This window comes from Oryctolagus cuniculus, chromosome X (genome assembly GCF_051225735.1).
Source record: "Oryctolagus cuniculus isolate XC-2025 breed Fujian yellow rabbit chromosome X, ASM5122573v1, whole genome shotgun sequence".
NCBI lineage: Eukaryota > Metazoa > Chordata > Mammalia > Lagomorpha > Leporidae > Oryctolagus > Oryctolagus cuniculus.
The window spans coordinates 32,040,768-32,060,853 of NC_142888.1; the positions used below are offsets into that span (position 1 = coordinate 32,040,768).

The window sequence follows — 20,086 nt, forward strand, 5'->3', positions numbered from 1 at the left end:
TTCCAAGCGCCCATCTTTAGCCTGGCTCTGCCCCGGGGCCACTTTGGACATGTAGGGAGTGGATCAACAGATGGGAGCTCTCTGTGTCTGTGTGTCTCTCTCTACCTCTTAATAATAATAATAATAATAATAATAATAAAATTTTTAGCATTTAATAATCTAATGAATTTGCAAAAGGCATGGACATTTCATCCAAGAGAGCATGAAGATGGTAAATAAGCACATAAAAAGAAGCTCAACATCATTGGCTATTAAAGAAATTCAATTTAAAACAACCATAAGGGGTCAGCACTGTGGTGCAGCGGGTTAACGCCCTGGCCTGAAGCACTGGCATCCCATATGGGCCTTGGTTCTAGTCCTGGCTGTTCCTCTCTGATCCAGCTCTCTGCTATGGCCTGGGAAAGCAGTAGAAGATGACCCAAGTCCTTGGACCCCTGCACCCTCGTGGGAGACCCTAGCTCCTGGCTCTTGGCTTCGGATAGGCACAGCTCCGGCCGTTGTGGCCAACTGGGGAGTAAACCATCAGATGCAAGACCTCTCTCTCTGCTTCTTCTCTCTCTGTGTGTAATTCTGACTTTCAAATAAATAAATCTTTTTTTAAAAAACGCCGTAATTATAATTTAAAAAATAAAAATAAAAATAAGATATCACCACCTATCTACTAGAATGGCTGAAAGGAAAAATACAGTGACAATATGAAATGGTGACGAAGATGTGAAGAAACTGAGTCTCTTTTACATTGCTGGCAGGAATATAAAATGGTACAGCCCATCTGGAAAAATTTGGTACTTTCTTATAAACAAAACATATATTTTATCATCTAACCCAGCAATTGCACCTTTAGGCATTTGTCACAGAAATTAAAACTTTTGCTTACTCCAAAACCTCTACATGGATGTTCATAGTGGTTTTATTCTTTCAAACAAATTTATTTATTTATTTATTTATTTATTTACTTACTTACTAAGTTACATTTGAAAGGTAGAAAGACAGAGACAGCGAGATTTTCCATCTGCTGGTTCATTCCCCAAATGCCCACAACAGCCTAGGCTGGACTAGGCTGAAGCCAGGAGTTAAGAACTCTATCCAGATTTCCCATTTGGGTGGCAGGGGCCCAGATACTTGAGCCATCACCTACTGCCCCTCAGCATATGAACTAGCAGGAACTGGGAAGCAGAGCCAGTACTCGAATTCAGGCACTTCAATATGGGATGCGAGCACACCCAGAAGCATTTTAACCTCTGTGCCAAACACCTACCCCAGCAGTTCTATTCTTGATAGGTGAAAGAAACAGTGCAAATGTTCTACAATAGGGGAATAAACAAATTGACACATCCATACCACAGAATATTCCTAAGCAATAAGAATGAGCTATTGATATATTTAACAACTTGGGGTACATCTCAAGAAAATTATGCTTGGTAAAGAAAAGGTGACTTCAAAGGATATGATTCCATTTATGTTATCTTCTTCAAATGACAATACTATATAGAGATGGAGAACATGGTAGCAATTGCAATAAATTAATGTGGGGGAAGGAGGTAATCATAAAGGGTAGCAGGAGGAATCTTTGTGGTAGAGAAATAGGTGGTGGCTACACAAACTTACACGTGTGATAAAATTGCACAGAAACATATACACATACTCTGAAATGAGTGAATGTAAAATTGGCGAAACGTTGAATAAGGACTTCATATTGTCGCAATGTCAATTGCATGGAGGTGCATGTGACTGCTCTGTAATAATTTTTACAACTTTCTATAAATATAATTATTTCAAAATAAGTTAAATATAATCTAGTGAGGTGAGTCTGAAGGACTGAGTATTTTCTTCAAAACAGATTTATTTATTTTACTTGAAAGGCAGAGAGAGAAACATCGAAATTGATCTTCTGCGCGCTGATTCACGCCCCTAAGTGGCAGAAACGGCAGGAGACCGGGCCAAACACTTGGGCCTTCCCAGGAGCATTAGCAGCTTAACCCACTGGGCCACAATGCGCCAGCCCGCCCCAAACCGTGAACATTTTAGAACATACACATACACATGTCACGAGATAGATCTATATCTTTAATATAGAAATAGGTAAAATACAAAACAGCCTACATGATGTTTACCCTAAAATGTAAAGGAAAACAACTATATGAATCTACCATGCCTGCACATGGTACATTTCTAAGCCTAGAGTGATAAATAAAAAAGATTTCCTCCTAGAGGCTGGCGTTGTAGTGCAGCGGATTAATCTACCACGTGTGCTGCGGCATTCCTCATGAACACCCCACCATCCCTCATGAACACCCCCCTGCCAGAGTCCCCTGCTCCACTTCCCATCCACCTCCCTGCTAATGCACCTCTGAGAAAGAGATGCTTGAGTCCTTGCCACCCCCTGGGAGACCAGAACAAAGTTCCTGGCTCCTCGTGGCCATCTGGGGGAGTGAAGCATCAGCTGGAAGATCTGCTTCTCCCTATCTCTCTTGCTTTCAAATACATAAATGTTTTTCAAACTTTGCTCGTAAACATCTGTACCAGTTCATATTCAAGGAAAGGACCAGAACCAGTAGGAAATTATATATTCCTCATTCATTCATGCATTCATTGGAAGCTATTATCACACAACTGCGGGGCTGGCTAAGCAAGTCCAGCATCTGTAAGGCAGGCAGGCAGGCAGGCAGGGAAGATAAAGAGGAGGCTGGAACCAATGGATACGGGCCAAAACTGTCATCCAAAAGCAAACTTTCTTCTCTTTCTTACATTCTCAGATAACTCAGACCCGATTTAAAGGCTTTCCAACCGATTCCGACAGGCTCACCCAGATTATCCTGGATAATCTCCCTTACTTTTAGTCAACCGATTTAAAAGAACCTTTAATTACATCAGCAAAATACCTCCAAGGCAACACTTGATTAGTGTTTGAATAACTGGGGGCTGTAGCCTACCTAAGTTGACACCAAAAAAAAAAAAAAAAAAGCTACACATCATAAACTATTTGTGCTTACAGTTGAACAAATGATAGCCACCTTGGCTTTATTATTATAGGTAACGACGTAAATCAATAGTGACTGCCGGGTTTATATATGAGTTCCACTCGCAGAACTTTAAAGTTGGAAGGGGCCAAGAAAAGCTGAGTTTGTATTTCGACGCAGCCCAGACATCGCCACCGCGTCCTCTCCAGCGCTTGGGGGCGGGGGCGCCGGGCTCCTCGGCGGAGGGGAGGAGAACCCACCTGGAGCGCCGCGCGGCGCCTCGGGTGCGGGAGCTCTAAGTGGGCGGAGCCTCGAGGCCGGTAGCGTTGGCGACTGCTCCCAGCCCGCCAGAACAGCGCGCCGCGGGCAGACGGCGGGGAGCCACTTGGGTAGGACGAGCGCAGTCGGCGTTGTGGGGGAGGAGTGGCGGGGAGGAGGAAGGAAAGGGAAGAGGCGGAGCGTGGGAGCGCACAGTGTCAGGAATACAATAGTGCTCCGCGCCGCCTCAGCCGCCTCAGTGGCCTCAGCAGCCTCAGCCGCTACGGCCGCCTCAGCCGCCGTGGCTGCCGCCGCCCAAACGCCTGCCCAGCGCGGAGGCCTGACGGGCCGGGCGGACTAGGGCCGAGGGCGGGAGCTTAGACGCGGGGGGCGGCCCCGGCGGATCAGGCGGCCGGGCGAGGAGGCGGGGGGTGAGGAGGAGATTAGGGGGCAGGTGCGAGGGAGGGAAGAGAAGAAAGCGAGCGGCGAGGGGGGCGGTAACCACCCCTAGCGGACTCGCCCGGCACATTGCCGGGCCCGGCGTGGAGCCAGGAAGGAGCAGCGACCCAGCTGCGCCAAGGTAGGCGCCACACAGGCCAGACGCGGCGCGAGTGAGGTAGGGGGCGTCGCGCCGGGTGAGCAGCCGGGGTGGCGGCCTCGGTGAGTAGAAGCGGCGTGGGGAGCAGTGTCCCGGCCTCGCCGCTCTCCCGGCTGCTCCGCTTCCCCATCGCGCTCGCCTCCAGCGTGCCGGGCGCCTTCGGGTAAGAGCGTGTGTGGGCTGAGTTAAAGTGCCCGGTGGCCCCGGTGCTGGCCGGGGCAGTGCTGGGGAGCTCGGGCGGGGGGCGGGGGCGGCGGCTCGAGGCTACACCGGGCAGGAATTGAGCGCCATAACTGTTGCGGCCGTTCCCTCCGGTGCCCCCTCTCGGCGCCCCCTTCCCCGCCCTCACCACCCGTGCTCTGCCTGCTTTCGGGGCTCACGGGGCCAGACCCGTGGCGGGAGGACCTGCTCTGCCTGCCGCCTGGGGCCGGATGCTCTAGGGGGCGAGGGCGCGCCCGGGCTGATTCGGTGTTGGGGGCGGGAAGAGGCGAGCGGCTAGAGGGGTGGTACGGGGAGAGCAGCGAAGCACCCCCGGCGGAGCCTGGTGCCCACCGAGAGGGAGCGCGGGCGCCCAGCAAACTTTCCCTTCTCCTCCGGTCATTGTTCGGACGCTGCGGGTCCGAGGCCGTGGAGGACCGGACCGAGCGGTCCTGGTGGGGCGGGACGTGGGGGGTGGTGGTGGGAAAATTGCGAGGGCTTGGCAAGTTACGGGGAAATTTTCCCACCACTGGGCACGGCAGAGTTGTTAACTTTTCTCCAGCCTTCGGGTTCGTTTTATCCCATCCGCGGTGAGGGCCAGGGATTTTAGTTATTTATTTATTTATTTTAAATAGCCTCCGATCTTTCCCGCTTTTCAGAGCAGAGCCACCGCTTCAGTAAAATCTAGGTTTAAATTGCACGAGGGGCAACCTGCGTTTATTATTTGCGAGGAGGAGAGGGGGGCGGGATCGCGAGTGAGTGGCAGTGATGTTGGTATGTGAAGGCATGTTTAAAAGTTTACATCGTGTGCAGCCCTGGGACATGTGTAGTTCTTAGGGATTTGGCAAGAAACTTGTTTGGCCGCACCTCTGACTTTCCGAGTTGCAAGGAAATCCGTGGCCGGAGATGTGCGCGAGGTGCCCCCCCCCTTATTTTTCTCTCTCTGTGCCTTGTGTTTATCTGTGCATCTTAAGGATGAGCTCCCCACCCCTCCACCATCTGATTGTGTAAGAAATCGGAACGGTGCTGACGGTGATTCCAGTGGCCTGGAGGGAAAGGCGACCTCATTCCCTGTGTTCAGTAGATAAGGACAACTGCCGGCTGCTTTCTACACTGAGAAAGTAGTGAAAAATAATTTAGGCAAAAACTGGTTGCACGACATCCTTGCTTAGTTTCAGCAACCAGAATCCACTTTCCCAGATTAGTTCTCTTAAATACCTTCCCTGCAGCCACTTCTTGTCAGCCTGGGGGTGGGCATGAGAGAGGAATCTGGCCTGAACAAAGCATCGTGGTTTTATTTAGTTTAATATTTTCATAACATCTGTAGACAGTGGGACAGTGGATCTCCGTCTTTGTATCCTTTGGTACCCTTTGAGTAGTGTAGTCCACATGCTCTTATAGCATCATGTACTTTCCGGATAAGTGAAAATAGATGTTTCTCTCTCTCTCTCTCTCTCTCTCTCTCTCTCTCTCTTTTTGTTTAGCTGAGGCATATTCTACTTCCATAACATATAATTTTCTCATTCATTTAAAGTGAACCCTGAGCTTAAATACTTGAACTGTAGAAGGATAATACCCTCTCTTCAAGGATTACCTGAGATCTTTGGCAAGTGCTTCTCAGTGCCCAGCATATTTTAAGCTCTCAATTTGGGGCTGGCGTTGTGGCATAGCAGGTTAAGACACAGCCTGGGACACTGGCATCCAAAATGGATGCAGGTTCCAGGCCTGGCTGCTTCACTTCTTATCTAGCTCTCTGATAATGCTCCTGGAAAAGCAGGAGCAGATGGCCCAAGTCCCTGGGCCCCCGTGCTCACATGGGAGACCCGGATGAAGCTCTTGGCTTTGGCCTGGCCAGCCCCAGCCGTTGCGGCCATTTGGGGAGTGACCCAGTGGAAGGAAGAGCTCTTTCTGTGTATCTCTCCCTGTAACTCTACCTTTCAAATTAAATTTTAAAAATAAAAATTAAGCTCTCAATTTTAGCTACCATCATTGTCACCTTTTCTTCAATTTTTCTCTTCTCTACACTGTTTGCTTAAGAAGAGCTCTTACTCTAGTAATGTTGCCTTGGAACAGTTCCTTGCATTTGTTGTCCAATCCGACTCTGGCATATTCATGGCTGCAGTATTCTTTTTTTTTTTTTTTTTTTTTTTGACAGGCAGAGTGGACAGTGAGAGAGAGAGAGACAGAGAGAAAGGTTTCCTTTTCCGTTGGTTCACCCCCCAATGGCCGCTGTGGCCAGCGCGCTGCGGCCAGTGCACCACGCTGATCTGAAGCCAGGAGCCAGGTGCTTCTCCTGGTCTCCCATGCGGGTGCAGGGCCCAAGCACTTGGGCCATCCTCCAATGCACTCTCAGGCCACAGCAGAGAGCTGGCCTGGAAGAGGGGCAACCGGGACAGAATCTGGCACCCTGACCAGGACTAGAACCCGGAGTGCCGGCACCGCAGGTGGAGGATTAGCCTATTGAGTAGCGGCGCCAGCCTGCAGTATTCTTGTTTTAGAATCTATACTTTGTCTCCCCCTCTTTAATGGGCCATATTGGTTAGTCTTGGCAGTGTGGTGTGAGTCTTGGTCCCAGGTAGGGAAAGTGGAGAAGGGCCTCCCATTGATTAGCTGAAAGCCAGGAGTGACTTGGGAGCAGCCTTAGGAGCACCTGTGACCAAACCTGCATGGAAATTTCCATGAGCAGGACTGGCGGTGGGGTAGGGCTGTCATAGCTGAGAAGTATGGTTTGGTGAAATACAAAGAACAAAGGGGACTGGCGGTGTGGTACAGTGGGTTAAGCTGTTGCTTGTAACCCTGGCATTGGGGCGCCAGTTGGAGTCCAAGCTGATCCAGGGCTCTGTTAATGGGCCTGGAAAGGCAGCAGATCATGACCCACATAGAAGACTCAGATGGAGTTCCAGGCTCTTGACATTAGCCAGGCCATTGTGGTCATTTGAGGAATGAACCAACAGATAGAAGATCTTTCTCAGTCATTCACACTTTTTTTTTCTGTCTTCTCCTCTCTCTGTCACTCTGTCTTTCAAATAAATAAATCTTTAAAAATATATTGACATCCTTTTTAGAAATAATGCTTTTTCCCCCCTCTGTTGCATTCCACCAAACATAACAACCCATTTCTGCTAAGCTACACAAAGCCACCTCTTCTTTTTGCTGGGGGAAATGTGGGGAGGCAGGAGACATCAGATGTTCTTGAAGACAGCATTACAGAGGGCTCTTAGAAGCCTTGATCAGGGATACAGAGGGCTGGACAAATTTTTGGAAATCCATGCATAGTTTTTTCATAATGCACATATTTCACATATGAAAAAAATTTGTACCACAATAAATTCATACTTTAAAATTTTAAATGCTCATTTATTTTTTCATGTACTTGATAGGCAGAGAAAGAGATCTTCCATCCACTGGTTCACTCTCCAGGGCTAGGCCAGGCCAAAGCCAAGAGCTTAGAACTCCACCCAGGTCTCCCACTTGGATGGCAGGAGCCTGAGCACTGGAGCCACCATCTGCTGGATTGGAAGTGGAGTAACTGGAACTCTACAAGGCACTCTAATATGGGATGTAGGAGTTGCAAGCCGTGGCTTAAACCACTGTGCCACGATGCCTGCCTCAATAAATTCATAACTTTAAATTCATTTTCCATAAATTTTTTGAAATATCTTCATAGGTAGGTGTTGGGTGACAACAATTTAGCACTGTCCTGAAATGAAGATGGTTGAATAGCTCACAGTTTCTTTTGTTCCTGTTCCAGTGAGTGGGAAAGCTGAAGCATTCTGACGTAATAGGTGAGAAGGATCTAGGATGAATGGATAGAAGTGATGAATGAATAAAATGGTGCTGGCAAGTGGTTGTTACAAGCCAAGAAACTAGTGCTTTGAATCCTCATCCTCTGTTTTCTGGAATCTTTGTGACTCCCTTATAATTATTTTTGCCTCCTCCCTGTAGGTCTTTCATGGACAAGGGCAGCAAGGCTCTTGCCATCAGAACTGCCTCTGTGCTTCTCTTGGCAGAGAGAAAGAAAGAAGGGTCCTGGGGAAAACTTACCTGGTCCTATAGCTAGGCTTGGGAAAAAGAAGGTAAGAACCCAAAAGGCAGCCAACTGAAGAAAGTAACGGGGCTGATGTGGAGAAATAGCACAAGGCTTGGCAAATAAGAGATCCTATGAGTTCATGAATATTCTTTAAGCAGCACATAATTCAGTCTCTGTCCCAACCCATAAACCATGACTGTGCCCTGCTACCCAAAGAGCTACTTGTCCTTTGATATTAGCTGATAGGCAAAGATACTTGAAGCCTGGAATGTATCTTTTGGAATAGATGACAAGAGAATGTTATCAGGATGACCAGTACACACTGGACTGTGTGTGTTAGAATTTCCTGGGAAACTTACTGTTTTGTAGATTTTTGGAAACTTTCTTTGATATAATATTGTGATGACAAAAAAAGTTGCAAGAAGAATACAGAGAACTCACTCTTTTCATTTTATCCAAGGTCACCAGTTTTTAACAGTTTGCTCTCATTTGTTTTATCATGTACTTTTTTGTTTCTTTTTCTAAACCATTTGAGAGTAACCATTGAGAGACTGGTACTTGTCAAGGACATCCTGTTGTGAACAATGGCTCAGATGCAGCTATTGGGTATAACAAAAAATTGGTGATAAGCAAGGCCCCAGAGGTAGAGTGAAGTCTGCCTATAATTGTGAAATCGGAGGGGCAAGATACAGAAATCATTGTTCATTATGGTTCAGAGAATCCCCTTTTCTCACCATTCTTGACAAGTTTGTTCCTGAGTATGTCAAACTTTAATACTGTTAGGAAAATTCACTTTCCAACATTATAGTCATGACGTAATATTCATGATTTTCATTTCATTTCATTCAGCAGACAAGTAGTATCTTCTGTTTGCTAGGAGTATAAGAGGTAAAAGACATTCATTCCTTTAAGAGCTCAGCATTTAGTGGAAAGGAGGTTAGGAATCTTCTCACAGGCAGGGGAAGAGTTCTTTGCTGAAGGGATTCATAGGGTGTCATAGGAACATCAGCCTGGTTAAGGTTTTTTTTTTAAGATTTATTTATTTATTTGAAAGGCAGAGTTACAGAGAGGCAGAGAGGCAGAGGGAGGGAGGGAGGGGGGGAGAGAGAGAGGGAGGGAGGGAGGGAGGGAGGGAGGGAGAGAGAGAGAGGTCTTCCATCCACTGGTTCATGCCCCAAATGGCTGCAATGACCAGAGCTGTGCCAATCTGAAGCCAGGAGCTTTTTCTGGGTCTCCCATGCAGGGGCCCAAGGACTTGGGCCATCTTCCATCTTGCTTTCCAAGGCCATTGCAGAGAGCAGGATTGGAAGTGAAGCAGCCAGGACTCAAACCAGCACCCTTATGCGATGCTGGCACTGTAGGCGGCAGCTTTACCCACTACCCCACAGCAGGTTCTGAAGAATAGACACCTGGGAGTCATTTGGGGTGGATGTTAATGTGTATATGCAGTTTTTTTCCCTGAGGCCTGCTGCTCTTAGATGACATGGTTCATGAGTTAGGGGAGACCTTGATTTCATATACCCAGCACAGGCTGTGGGGCCAGGCCAACTTGGATTCAAATCCTGGCATATCTTTGTGACTTCCTATAATAATTATTTTTGCCTCCTCCCTTGTAGGTCTTGTCTTGGACAAGGGCAGCAAGTCTCTTGCCATCAGAACTGCCTCCGTGCTTGTCTTGGCAGAGAGAAAGAAAGAAGGGTCCTGGGGAAAACTTACCTGGTCCTATAGCTAGGCTTGGGAAAAAGAAGGTAAGAACCCAAAAGGCAGCCAACTGAAGAAAGTAACGGGGCTGATGTGGAGAAATAGTACTAGGACTTGGTTAAATTCACTGTGCCCCAAGTTCTTCATATGCCAAGCCATATCCCTGAAGGTGGTAGTGAGAATTAATTGAGGTAATAGTTGATCTGTAAATATTCATTTCATCTTTCCTGCAAAAATGCAGTATGTGGGAAAATAGCATGAAAAGTATTAGATATTAATGTGGGATCCAAAGGGATGTTGTCATTTTTTCAACAAATAGATATCTAATTTCTAGTTGTACTAAGGGCTGTAGTGGAGATTACTGCATGGGATAATAATGATATCAGCAGCAATGATTTGTTGACCATTTCCTGTGTGTGGAGCACTGTGCTAAGTGTTTTTTAAAAACATTTATGTATTTGTTTGAAAGTCAGAGTTACACAGAGAAGGAGAGGCAGAAAGAAAGAGAGAGGTCTTCAGTTCACTGGTTCACTCTCCAATTGGCCACAACAGCTGGAGCTGAGCCGATCAGATGCCAGGAGCTTCCTCCGGGTCTCCCACGTGGGTGCAGGGGCCCGAGGACTTGGGCCATCTTGTACTGCTTTCCCAGGCGATAGCAGAGAGCTGAATTGGAAGTGGAGCAGCTGGGACTTGAACCAGTGGCCATGTGGGATGCCGGCACTGCAGGTGGTGGCTTTACCCACAACGCCACAGTGCCGGCCCCTGTGCTAAGTATTTAACATGGGATATCTCTCTGAAATGTGAGATTCAGAAAAGTGAAGCACAAGTGACTTGCCCAAAGTTGCACAGCAAGTAAGAGGTAAAATGCCTCTGTGAGGGAGACCTATCAAGGTGCCCTTGGAGCCTTAGGAATGAGTAGCAGTAAGCAAGGTAAAAGGGAACAGCAGGTGTTGTGAGGGCACTGAGGTGGGAGAGAGATATGATAAGGAAAGGATCCACAGAGGTTTGGCTAGGTCCTGGGGAAAGAGAGATGATGTAGGCAGAAGATTGACAGGGTCTTGTGGGACTTCATTAAGGAGCTTGTGTTTTATTCCAAGGATAATGGGAGGCTACTGGAAGGTGTTTTCTATCTTTTCTTAAATAGTGTGTGTGTGTGTGTGTGTGTGTGTGTTATGGGAAAGCATCTAGTGAGGCCTGAGTAAGAATGGCTTCACAATGTCATTTCCCCTTCAGTATCCCACCTTGTGATCCAATACAGGCAATGTTTTGGGCCAAATATGTAGGTCTTAAACAGTTTTTACTGCCCACAATTAACATGGCTAAAAAGAACTGCTATGATGCTCGAAGAAGCTGGTCATTCAGAGTGCTTCTAGAAGCAGGTTTAATTAGATTCGTATATCTAATGGCGTGAAGAGAGTTTTTTTCAGTTGTTACTGAGCCCTGTCAAATAGGTAAAAAAAAAAAATGGATTGGTAGAAAAAGCAATTCCTGGAAACCTGAGTTGTTCAATGTTAGAAATGGAGCTGTTGATTATATGACTTTGGTTTAAATATGTCATGATAAAAATACTTTAGTGACTAAATGGAAATTCTTTTGTTTTGTGTGTGTGTGTGTGTGTGTGTGTGCCATCTATGATGACAGACAGCACATTTGTGAGAATCTAGGAAGACACAACTATTTTTTCAGTGCTTACATAATTTTCTCATCTGGGTACCTGAGATTTTTCTGTTTGAAATCATTTCTTACATATAGCGGAAACTTCACAGGAGGAAAACCAGTTGTTCTCTTCCCCTTCCCATGTGTACTGGGCCATAAACATATTTACTTTTTTTTTTTAAGATTTTTTAATTTATTTGAGAGAGTTACAAAGAGAGGTAGAAAGAGAGAGAGAGAGAGAGAGGTCTTCCATCTGCTATTTCACTCCCCAGATGGCTGCAACAGCTGGAGCTGAGCCAATCCAAAGTCAGGAACCAGGAGCTTCTTCTGGGTCTCCCACGCGAGTGCAGGGGCCCAAGGACTTGGGTCGTCTTCTGCTGCTTTCCCAGGCCGTAGCAGAGAGTTGGATCAGAAGAGGAGCAAATGGGACTAGACCTGGTACCCATATGGGATGCCAGCGCGTCAGGCCAGGGCTTTAACCCACTGTGCAACAGCACCAGCTCCAAACATATTTACTTTTAACTGGCCGGTGTCAGTTAGCTATTTTGGCAAGAATTGTTAGCTGGTAGCTGGATGATATAGTTTGCTCTTGCTCGTGCATCTGGTGATTGGCGGGCTGGTTGATCTAAGAGGCCTTAAGTTGGGATGGCTCATCTCTACTCTACATGGTCTCCTCTAGTCAGCTTCTGGTTCCAGGCTTTGGTCTGGCCCAGCTCTAGCCATCATGGCCATTTGGGGAGTGAACCAGTGGCTGGAAGATCTCTCTCTCTCTCTAGAGTTCTCTCTCTCTCTCTTTCCCTAGAGCTCTTTCTGTAACTCTGCCTTTCAAATGAATTTTTAAAAAGACGATTACTTGGGAATCTACCAACACCTAAGAGATGAGAAAAATATTTGCAGCCTTTCTTTGAAATCTTTATGTAATTTATAATTTTTACCTAAGAGAAGGGATCCTTACTTTAGAATTGTAATAAAGACAAGACATTCTCCATTGATATGAGGGTACTTCAAAAAGTTCATGGAAATGGTATTAAAAGAAAACTTTAGGGACCGGTGCTGTGGCGTAGCCAGTAAAGCTCCTGGCTGCTCTGCTTCTGATCTAGCTCTCTGCTATGGCCTGGGAAAGCAGTGGAAGATGGCCCAAGTCCTTAGGCTCCTGCATGCAGGTGGGAGACCTGGAAGAAACTTCTGGCTCCTGGCTTCAGATCGGCTCAGCTCCAGCCATTTCAGTGGATGGAAGACCTTTTCCTCTGTCTCTCTCTCTTCCTCTCTCTCTCTGCTTCTCCTTTCTCTGTGTGTAACTCTTTCAAATAAATAAATTTTTTTTAAAAAAATAAAGCCTCATTTTGGTGCACAAATTTTGATTCTATGCATAATTTTTTCATAATACACATTTTTAGAATTTTTAGAAGTACCCTCATGTTTTATTTGATAAAAATCTCTTGAGTGGGCTTTTGGCAGAGTGGTTAAGACACTGCTTGTTAAGCCTATGTCCCATGTTTGAATGCCTAGTTCAATTATTGGCTCCTCCATTTCCAATCCAGCTTCCTGCTAATGCACACTTTGGAAGGCAGCTCAAGAACTTGTGTCTGTGCTGCCCACATGGGATACCTGGATTGAATTCCAAGCTCCTGGCTTTTGTGGCACATTTGGGGAGTGAATCTGCGAATGGAAACTATCTCTGTGTCTCTGTCTCCCTGCTTTTCAAATAAAGTGATAATAAATAATTTTTTAAAAAAGGATTTAAAGATCTCCTTTTAGTTGCAGTGAAGAATTCAGCATTGTACTGTGAAGTGAGTGTCCAGGAACCACCAATTTAAGGTATTAGTTCTTGACCTTTGCTGGTGAGGATCTCAGGAAACACTTGTCACATAATTTAAATAGGCTTTACAGCAGTTTGTGGTCTGAAACACATTACATAAAAATGCACGCATGTTGGAAACTGAGTACAAGGTTCATTTTGTATATCTTAGAGTTGTGTATTCTTACACAAAATTGCCTGGTGGTAGAATCTTAGTATCTCTTCTTTCCTTCAAGGATAAAAATTTAAAATCTCTGATATTTTAAAAGTCAGTGACTTGGAAAGAGCTATACAAATTTATAAACACACATATCATTTGATTTAGCAAAGACTTCCAGGGATTTATTCAACAAATATTTGCATATTAATTGGAGTGTTGCTTATAATAGCAAAAGATATCTTAGTATAAACCAAGGCTTGTTATACAGTGGAATATTACACTGATATTGCATGATCTCCAAGATGTACAAAGTAAAAAAAAAGCAAGAAACAGCACTGTGTATTATATTCCACCTTTTATGTAAACTAGATAGTGAATGGAGGCAATAATATTATTGTGCATCTTTGCCGACATAGACATAAAATTCTCTGGAAGGATATTCAAGGCACTGACAGTTTGGGGGTATGCATGGCTAAGGGTACTGGGTGAGAGGGAGACTTTGACTGTATAGATTTTTGTATATACCTTTTGAATTTTAAGCTGTGTGAATATATTTCCCTATTTTAAAATTTAAATATATTTTAAAAGAGATGATGATGGTGACATGAACTGACATCTGGTTAGAGTTATCTCTATTTAAAAAAAAAAGTCCAACAACTGTTTTCCTGCTAGAAATGCCTCATGGTAGCATACCTCTGAATTTTTAACTTCGGTCTTGCCTTTTCTGGAATGTCATATGAATGTTGTATAATATGAAGTTTCTTTTTGGTCTAGCCTCTTTTACTTGATTCATCCATATTATGTGAATTATTATTAGCCTGTTCTTTTTTATAGCTGATTAAGACTCCACTGTATGAATGTGCGACAATTTATTCATTCACGTTGGTTTCATCCAGCTTTTGGACAATTATGAATAAGGCTGTGGTATAGATCTTTGTGTGGATATACGTTTTCAGTTCATTTGTATAAATACCTGAAAGTGTGAGATTATTAGGTCTTTCTTTGATAGAAACTGCCAAACTGTCTTCAAAAGTGGTTCTTCCATTTTGCATTCCTACACATCATGAATGTTAAGTATATGTTTGTTTTCCTGCACGTGGATATCCAGTTGTATCAGAACTATTTGTTGCAAAGACTGTTTTATCAGTTGAACTCCCTTTGCACTTGTGTAAAAAATCAGATAACTTTGCTTATATACACCTATTTCTGACTTTTGTTTGACATATATGTCATTTTTCCATTAACGTACTGTCCTGATTACTATAACTTTACAATATTAAGTCTTGAAGTAAGGTAATATAAGTACTCTAGCTTTTTTTCTTTTTCAGAGTTGCAGTACTTAGAGAGGACATCCTTAATTTATTCTAATATTGGAAAGCCTTTTGTCTTTTACCATTAAATATAATGTTAGCTGTAAAGATGTGTTTTGTTTTCATTTTGTTTTTTTTTTAAAGATTTTTATTTATTTGAAAGGCAGAGTTACAGAGAGGCAGAGGCAGAGAGAGAGAGAGAGGTCTCCCATCCACTTATTCACTCCCCAGATGGCTGCAAAGGCTGGAGCTATGCCGATCCAAAGCCAGGAGCCTCCTCCAGGTCTCCCACATGGGTGCAGGGGCCCAAGGAGTTGGGCCATCTTCTACTGCTTTCCCAGGTGATAGCAGAGAGCTGGATCAGAAGTGGAATACCTCGGGGCCATTTGGGAGCTGGTTCTCGTCCTGGCTGCTCCTCTTCCAATCCAGTTCTCTCCTGTGGCCTGGGAAAGCAGTGGAGGATAGCCTAAGTCCTTGGGCTCCTGCAACCACATGGGTGACAAGGAAGAAGCTCCTGACTTTAGAGTGGCAAAGCTCTGGCCATTTTGGCCATTTGGGGAGTGAACCAACCTATGGGAGACCTTTCTATCTTTCCCTCTCACTGTCTGTAACTTTACCTCTCAAATAAATAAATAAAAATCCTTTTTAAAAAAATTAAAGATTGTATTCTATTTTTATTACTTTTCCAATTTTATTTCTTCATGCTAATCCAAGTTTCCCTTTTTTAAAAAAATATTTATTTTTTTTTACTTGAGAGTCAAGAGTTACACATAGAGAGGAGAGGCAGAGAGAGAGAGAGAGAGAGAGACAGACAGAGAGAGAGGTCTTCCATCTGATGGTTCACCCCCCAATTGGCTGCAACGGCCAGAACTGCGCTGATCCAAAGCCAGGAGCCAGGAGCTTCTTCCAGGTCTCCCATGCAGGTGCAGGAGCCCAAGGACTTGGTCCATCTTCCACTGCTTTCCCAGGCCATAGCAGAGCTAGATTGGAAGAGGAGCAGCTGGGACTCGAACTGGCGCCCATATGGAATGCCGGCACTTCAGGCCACAGCGCCGGCCCCCAAGTTTCCCATTTTAATTATAATTTTCTTCCTGAAGACTTTCTTTATTATTTCTCTTAGGGAAGGTCTGCTGGCAGTCAGTTATCTGTTTTTGTCAGAGAATTTAGGGAAGGTCTGCTGGCAGTAAATTACCTGTTTTTGTGTGAGAAGTTTTTCATTTTTCTTTCACTTTTGAAGGACATTTTCACAGGATATAGAATTCTGAGTTGACAATTTTTTTCCCACTCAAAATGTTATTCCACCATTGCCTTGTCTGTGGTTTCTGATAAGAAGTATGCTGTAATTGTTATCCTTGTTCCTCTATGCTTAATGTCTTTTTTCTTTTCTTCTGACACCTTCAAGATTTACTTTTTGTCTTCGGTTTTCTGCAGTTTGAATGTGATTTGTCCAGGTACAGCGTCAAATTATTTTTCATATCCTGCTCAGTGTTTTCTGAACTTCTTGTATCTATGGTTTGTTGTCTGTCACTAATTTGAAAAAGTTCTGTCACCATTTCTTCAAATAATTCTACTGCATTTTTTTCTCTCCTTCTAGAGTTCCAATTAGAAGTATGTTGTACTGTTTATCAACCTATAGTTTTTAAAATATTTATTTATTTATTTGAAAGTCAGAGTTACAGAAAGGAGAGGCAGAGAGAGAGGTCTTCCACCTCCTGGTTCACTCCCCAATTGGCCACAACAGCTGGAGCTGCGCCTATCCGAAGCCAGGAGCCAGTAGCATCTTCCAGGTCTCCCACGTGGGTGCAGGGGATCAAGGGCTTGGGCCATCTTCCACTGCTTTCCCAGGCCATAGCAGAGAGCTGGAACGGAAGAGGAGGAACCAGGACTCAAACCGGCGCCCATATGGGATGCCGACAGTGCAGGCAGCAGCTTTACCGGCTATGCCACAGCCCCAGCCCCTCACCCTATAGGTTTGGAATGCTGTTAAATTTTTTATCCTTTTGTCTGTTTTGCTTTAGTTTTTATTGACCCGATGAATAAACTTGATCTTCAAGCTCACTGATTCTTTCCTTGCCTGTATCAAGTCTACTGTTGAGCCTATTGTTTGTTTTTTTACTTTTTACTCTTTTTAAGTTTTTAGTGGTTTTATTTGATTCTTGTAGTTTCCATCTCTTTGCTGAAATTGTCGAGTCTTGCATAGTATTTGCCTTTTCTGTTAGGGATTTAACACATTAATCATAGTTCTTTTACATTCCATTTCAGTTAGTCCCTACATCTGTATCATGTTGAGTTTGGATCTGATGATTGCTTTGTCACCTGGATTGTTTTCTTGCCTTTTGTCATTTCTCATAAACATGCTAAAAACTGAACATTGGCAGGAGATGCTGAGGTAAATAATTGGTGTGTTTGGAGAACATTGTTTTTTTTGTTTGTTTGTTTGTTTGTTTTCTTTTGCTAGGCCTTTAGGGTGGGGATTTATATTAATTTAGTCAAGGAGTTGGCCTGTGTATGATGTTTGCTTTTGCTGTAGGCAACAGAGATGTCTGGTTTTTCTAGTGTTTCCTTCGTTTTGACTGTTGCTTGGCTTTGAATTTTTTCTTTGTGCTGCTTCCTAAGAGCTGTGTTTTACAGCTCTCCCAGTTGTATTCCACTGTTACTAACCCTATACCTACCTGGTTTGCCAGGTGGTGGTTGGTAAAGGAGAAAGGAATTCTCTGATGATTTTTTTTTAAGATTTATTTTATTTGTTTGAAAGGTAGAGTTACAGAGAGAGGGAGAGACAGAGAGAGGTCTTCCATCTGCTGGTTCATTCCCCTAATGGCCACAGTGGCCAGTCTGAAGCCAGGAGCCTGGAACTTTATCCAGGTCTCCCATGGGAGTGACAGGAGACCAAGCACTTGTGCCATCATCTGCTGCCTCCCAGCATGTATTTTCAGGAAGCTGAATTGAAAGCAGAGTAAGCAGGCATTACAATATAGTTTCCCAAGTGGAGGCTTCAGTGGCTGTACCACAACGCCTGCCTGTTTTTCTTTTTCTTACTCCTTTGAATTTTATGATTTTATAGCTAGGAAGCCAAGAACAATTGATTCTGATTTGGGTTCTACCTGTTTTAGGTTTTAAAAATCTCTACAAAACTGGAAATATGTTAAACGTTTGTCTTGCTCTCTTCCAGGATTCTGTGTATGCCTTGTAATTATTGAGCATATCATTAGAACTTGGTAATGATTTACCTTATTAAAAATTAGAGCATGATTTAATCCATCTAGATTACAGATTTTGTTACTGATAAGTTTTGTTTTCCACATGGTCAGGTACAATTCAGTTCAGCAAATATTGTTGAGTAACCTCTGTGCTATGAATGAAGCACTAAGTGTTGAGAAGAATATAAGCCTGACCTGGTAAGAAGAGTAGCTGAGTAATCCCCAAGAGTAGTGGAAGACTTATGGAGGGTAGGGTGATGTAGCTTGTGAAATACCTTCATTTCAGTCTAGAAGGATTTTTTAAAATTTTCTTTTAAGAATTTTATTTTTAACTATATTTGTAAAAATTGAAAAAATGTAGAAAACCCCATAGTTGTTTTTGATATCCTCATTCATATTCTCGTTTCCAGGGTTGATTTTGCTTACTTGCTTTAGTTTTATTGTGCAAATTACAAATGAAATATTATACCATCTGATAATTTAGTGAAATACTTTTATTTTTAAGAGAACAAGCATCCAAATTAATTTTTTTGAAAGAGTTACACACACACACACACACACACACACACAGAGGTCTTCCATCCAGTGGTTCACTCCGCAATTGGCCGCAATGGCCGGAGCTGCACCAATCCAAAGCCAGGAGGCAGGAGCTTCTTCCAGGTCTCCCACGTGGGTGCAGAGGCCCAAGGACTTAGGCCATCTTCTACTGCTTTCCCACGCCATAGTAGAGAGCTGGATCGGAAGTGGAGTAACCGGGACTTGAACCGGCACTCATATGGGATGCCATCACTGCAGGCAGCGGCTTTACCCACTACACCACAGCGCCGGCCCCTTAAATTTTTTTAAGACTTATTTGAGTAGCTGGTGCTGTGGCATAATAGATTATACCTCCATCCATAGTACCAGTATCCCATATGGATGCTGATTTGTGTCCCAGCTACTCCTCTTCCAATCCAGCTCTCTGCTTATGGCCTGAGAAAGCAGTGGAAGATAGCCCAAGTGCTTGGGCCCCTGCACCTGCGTGGGAGACCCGGAGGAAGCTCCTGGCTCCTGGCTTCGGATCAGCCCAGCTCTGGTCGTTGTAGCCATTTGGGGAGTGAACCAGTGGGTGGAAGACCTCTCTCTCTCTCCCCAGGTTCTAGTCCCGGTTGGGGCGCCGGATTCTGTCCCGGTTGCTCCTCTTCCAGTCCAGCTCTCTGCTGTGGCCCGGGAGTGCAGTGGAGGATGGCCCAAGTGCTTGGGCCCTGCACCCGCATGGGAGACCAGGAGAAGCACCTGGCTCCTGGCTTCGGATCAGCGTGGTGTGCTGGCCACAGTGGCCGTTTGGGGAGTGAACCAACGGAAAAAGGAAGACCTTTCTGTCTGTCTGTCTCTCTCACTGTCCACTCTGCCTGTCAAAAAAAAAAAAAAAACTTTGTATAGTTAAATGGGCTTTTTTGGTTGTGTATGGTTTGTGGATTTAAATACATTTATAGATCAGTGTACCCACCACCATAATTAAAGTACACAATGGTTTCATTATCCTAAAAAACTCTGTTCTAGTTCTTCATTCATAGTCTCTTCCTACTTCAACTCCTGAATGCCACTGATTTATGTTTCATCACTTTAGTTATTTTGAGAATGTCACATAAATTGAGTCAAACTAGGTAATCTTATTTATTTGAGAAGTAGGTAGGGAGAGTTCCCATCTACTGGTTCATGCCCCAGATTCCCACAGTTGCCCCACGCTTGCAGCCAGGGACTCCATCCAGGTCTGCCACCTGGGTGACAAGGACTGAACCATTTGAGCAATCACTGTTGCCTCCCAGAGTCTGCATTAGCAGGAAATTAGAGTCAGGAGCTGAAGCCCAGGATCGAATCCAGACAGTATGGGACATGGGCACCTTAACTGGTGTATTAACCACTAGGCTAAATGCCAGTCCTATTTGTAATGCTTTTGAGATTCATCCAAGTTGTGCACATCAATAGTTTGTTCCCTTTTGTTGCTAAGTAGTATTCCATTGTACAGATGCACCAGTTTATTTAATCATTCACTGCTGAAGGGCATTTGAATCCTATCCAGTTTTTAGTGATTATAGCTGCTATAAAAATTTATGTGCTGATGCTTGTATGCACATAAGGTTGTGTTTCTATAGGGTAAATTGAGGTTGCTAGAATTATACTACCATTTATTGTTAGCTAGATTTTGAATGCCAGAATCAATAGAGTAATAGAGAC

General features: G+C 44.3%; 1 protein-coding gene across 11 annotated transcripts in view; it reads left to right on the top strand.

Annotated features, from left to right (window-relative positions):
- The first annotated feature begins 3,185 nt into the window (after positions 1-3,185).
- The window catches only part of JADE3 (jade family PHD finger 3), a 159,767-nt gene continuing 142,866 nt past the window's right edge, over positions 3,186-20,086 (top strand). Inside the window, exons 1-3 of one of the 11 annotated variants that reach the window (XM_051827043.3) lie at positions 3,186-3,349; positions 7,960-8,090; positions 9,661-9,792. The gene's annotated coding sequence lies outside the window, so the exon portion shown is untranslated. Of the gene's footprint in view, positions 3,350-3,370; positions 3,980-7,959; positions 8,091-9,660; positions 9,793-20,086 lie in introns of those variants that run through there. The other 10 variants (XM_089324410.1, XM_008272526.5, XM_089324409.1 and 7 more) reach the window with 10 other exon arrangements.